Raw genomic sequence first — 3,399 nt, forward strand, 5'->3', positions numbered from 1 at the left:
TTCATCCTTGACATGAAAGACCTTTTAAATATCTAAGTAACCCAATATATTTTAGTTGATATTTAATGAATCCATTAATATAGCTATTATTGAAGATTTGCTAAATGGTTCCCAAAATTCTGGATTGGGCGAGAGACAAAAATTCAAGAAATGTATATTCAAATGCTATTGCTAACTCCTAATACTTTTGGCCCTAATCACTTAATCTCCCAACATCTTGATTGCCTTATTTACAAGATGAGAAAAATAGAAGAGCTTACTCATCAGAATGCCACAATGTGTATAGAGTGATGAGTATGTTTATTTAACCAACTTGAAATATGTAAATTAAAACAGACAGCAAGTTAGACTGTTTTCCAATATGTATCTTTGCCTGAGGAATTTTCTTTCCTCTCCTAAACACCAAGCAGGTTTATTTAATGTCTACATCACACTTCCTATCTGACAGGAATCCCTTCAACCCAGCATGTAAATCATGTTACATTTTTTTGTCTATATAATTCTCCTTTCCACAATAAAGCTATAAGTTTCTGAAGGGAGAGTGATATGCCTAATGCCTCTCTGTATCCCTCTAGTAAATAATGCATTACTAAGACTATGGTAGGAACTCCTTAGGTATTTGTTGAGTTGAGCAACACCACCACTAGCCAGCTGAGAGGATAGCACAACATGTTTCCTCACACTTAATTCTCACACAGTTACATTAACAGGTAGGAAAACTCCAAGTCTTTAGATTCTCATTGCTTGAGCCAAAATATTGCTCCTTTATTTTAGATGGGTGGCTGATGTCAGCAGGCTCATAATCACAATCTCCAGAGTCAAACATCAGGAGGTTAATAGAAACTGTTGTGGGAGAGAAAAACATCCTGTTGTTCTTTGTCTCCAAAATTTCCCAGCAGGCATAAGGACCTCCTACTAGATGAAAAGTTTAAAAGAAAGCCTCCATTTGCAAAACAATTATCACATAACCATACTTTTTGTTACCCCCAGTGGTTTGATGAATGCACTGATAGAAGAGAATACTCCTAAGTAAGTTTTCAATTGCTTCTCAACTCAAAAAACACAATGTCCCTGTTGATACCAATGACAGAAGAAAATAGTTCCAACCCCTATAGCCATTAGATTTTCAGCTCTAATTTCAATTGAGTTAAGGAACATTTTTCTAGTTAGTGGTGTAGAAATAGCTAGTGTACTACTTATTCTATAGAATATTCAATATGGTGATGGATTTTTTTTCCCATTTAAAAAATACCAACAGTGCCAATTATACTTTACTGATCTATTCTCCTGTTGTTATGAAGCGAACTTACACACCTTTGCCTGAAAAATTCTAGAGTGTTTTGAGATCCTCTCAATTTAACTTTACTAAAGAGGCAAATGATACGCATTAGAGTGGTTAGTATCTGAGTGGGAGACAGAAGATGGCAAAGGACATCAAGTAAGAAGAGAAAGACGTCTTGTAGAGAGAGAAAAGTCAATGCTACCCATTGCTCATATTATTCCATTCACTGTGCTCAGGGTTTCTTTCTGATTCTTCTTAATCTATTTACTCAATTTAAATCTTAGACCATTTATTCAGTGAAATAACAGCCTGAGTGACCTTATTTTTATAAACTCAAGGAGCTTTCAATTTGTGTTAATTAAATAGTTATATGGTTTCTTGAAGTTCTAAGACCTTCTCCATTTAATCTTGAATATCCTATCCAAAACAACTGTCAGCTGCTACATACATGTCACTCAAATCAAATCAGACTGTGTGCCATTTCCCTTTCTTGCTCTTCAGATATGTCAGTTTAGCTAGTGTTAAAGTCTAGGCTTTGCTGCCCTCTGCTGGCCTTTGCAAACCAGCTACTCTTTAAACAAAAATTAAATGGTTAACTTGATTGTTGGGTTTTGGATTCCAACTAAAAGAAAGAAAAAAGTTTATACATAGTCTATATTGAAAATAAACATTAAAAAGTTTAGAAATTGCCTGTCACCATAAAATAAATAAATAGAATTTTAAAAAATTAGAAACAAGGAGAAAACAAACCCAAACAAAATTTTATTCTTCCTTAAGAATAAGTGGAATTCTATAATCTGCATTTTGTAACTAAATTTATTTTGCTGAAATATTGCAAGTTTGGTATAGCAATAGTGAGAGACAGTTCTGCTGCCTTTTTATACTGATGGATAATCAGTCGGTAATGAACATGTTCTAAACATTACAGCAAATACAAAAAAATTTCACTCCTTTATTCCTCACACTGTTAAATTCTGGAAACATAAGAGAGAACGGATATTGTATAATTCTAATATTTCTAAAATGCATGAACATGATGCATTTGTTTCTAAGCATAACACTGCAGTAGACTGCTGTAATTAAGTTGTACACAATACTTGTAGAACCCTATAGGATTTAGGCACAAAACCAACAATTTTTTAAAATTTGACATTCCACATATATATATTAAATTTGATATTCCACATATATATGTGAGAGGCAACAAACATGTATTTAAGATAAAAAAAGAATAGCTATTTGTGAAGCACTGATTCAGGCAGAAAACCAAGTAGTGTTTTGATTAGAGGGTGAAGGCAAGGGGATTTTATGAAAAAAAGGAAGGAAAATAATTTCATGAATATAAAGAAGAAGTTTCTATTATTAGTGTTAAGTCAAGGAAAGAATTTCTATAGGTGCAAATGAGCTAAGTTATTCTTTAGGTGTACATGGTGGTGCTAATTCTAAAAAAAAAAATGTCTTTATTCAGTCTGGTAGTCAGTCTGCTTTCCTGTTAAATACTTTTTACTGTTTAGAATATTCTTCTTAAAGTTTAAGAATCACAATTATGAAGGTTTGGTCAAGACAGTGGAGTAGGAAAATGCTGTGCTTGCCTTCTCCCATGACATTAAAACCACAACTTAATTATAGAACAGTCAATCTGGAGAACTTTCTGAAGACTAACTGATCAGAACTGCTATAACTAAGGATATAAAGAGGAGGACATATCAAGACTGGTAGGAGAGGCAAAGATGCAAAACTGGCTAGCTCCACACCCATGTGTGGTGGTTGAGCATCAGAAGGGATATCTTGTCTACGGATGTTTCCCCAGAAGCCCCAGCCCCACATCAGGTCACCCCAGCCCCATACCAGGGCTACCCAGCCCAGGGTTCAAGTCCCAGGAAGAGGAGTACCCGCAAATTCTGGTTGTGAAAATTAGCAGGGATTCTGACTGTCTGGAGGAGATGGAGGGCTGCTAGAAGGACCTCTTAAAGGATCTGTGCAGGACTTACTCACAGGCGCTCACCTGAGCTCCAGCAGAAAGACAGCAGCTCAGGAGGCACTAGAGACACACAAGGAAAGACTGTTGCGTGGCTTTAGGGCAAGGGTTGGAGGAAGAAACACCATTATCCCTGTGT

The 3,399-nt window shown here is 35.6% G+C and overlaps 1 pseudogene; it reads right to left on the reverse strand.

The window, feature by feature from the left end:
- Positions 1 to 1,336: 1,336 nt before the first annotated feature.
- Positions 1,337 to 3,399, reverse strand: part of LOC105290809 — a 21,540-nt pseudogene continuing 19,477 nt past the window's right edge.

Source organism: Pteropus vampyrus, unplaced genomic scaffold (genome assembly GCF_000151845.1).
Source record: "Pteropus vampyrus isolate Shadow unplaced genomic scaffold, Pvam_2.0 Scaffold2, whole genome shotgun sequence".
Classification (NCBI taxonomy): domain Eukaryota; kingdom Metazoa; phylum Chordata; class Mammalia; order Chiroptera; family Pteropodidae; genus Pteropus; species Pteropus vampyrus.